This window comes from Panicum virgatum, chromosome 3K, assembly GCF_016808335.1.
Source record: "Panicum virgatum strain AP13 chromosome 3K, P.virgatum_v5, whole genome shotgun sequence".
Classification (NCBI taxonomy): domain Eukaryota; kingdom Viridiplantae; phylum Streptophyta; class Magnoliopsida; order Poales; family Poaceae; genus Panicum; species Panicum virgatum.
The window spans coordinates 6,085,521-6,086,355 of record NC_053138.1 but is presented as its reverse complement, the minus strand read 5'-3'; positions in this window follow the sequence as shown (position 1 = coordinate 6,086,355).

Below are 835 nucleotides of genomic sequence, written 5' to 3'. Positions count from 1 at the left end.
TGGCATGGCCACTAGTGGGAGTTCAAGATGTACAAAACTAAAAGTTTCTACCTAAGTTTCTTAACAAGTATTTAAGTTACGTTTGTGCAAAGGTAATATATGCTCAAATTTATTATATGTAATTGGTACCATGGCATAGCATAGATGTGGAATAGTGTATTTATCAGAATATTATTGTATATATATAATAATGGTGATAGCTAAATAACAAAAAGAAAATCAAATCCGAAGTACTTCATACATGAGATGTTGGGAATGGGAAATAGTCTTCACGTACATAGCCGAGGAAGATGAAACTTGTCGTTTCTGAATAGTTTCCGTGGTGCAGGCGACGACGATGAAGCTTCCAAAGAAGAAACAGACGAATTCTGCAAACATAACATTGGTACGAGAGAGAGAGAGAGAGAGAGAGAGAGAGAGAGAGAGAGAGAGAGAGAGAGGAGAGAGAGAGAGAGAGAGAGAGAGAGAGGTCTGACTATAATGTACGTCTTATCACAATATCATCAATCATTATTACGAACCAGTAGGCAAGAAACCAAAAAAAAAGTTCCGGTTTTCCCATAAACCACAAAAGTGTTGCAATGATGATGATCATCAGTTCAAGATCAATCAAAGTACCCGACCATTATTATTACAGACCGGTAGAAAATCCAAATAAATAAGCACCAAATACGATGTGTGCAATCTTTTATTTTATTCAGCGTCTCTCACTGCACCATTGTTCAGCCCTCGACTAGCTAGCTAGTTGGTGCCGGAAGAAGGACTAGCGACGTTGGAAGGAACGGCAGCAAAGCTTGAGGAACCGGCGTCTGTGTTCGAAGTACCAGCTGCAGCA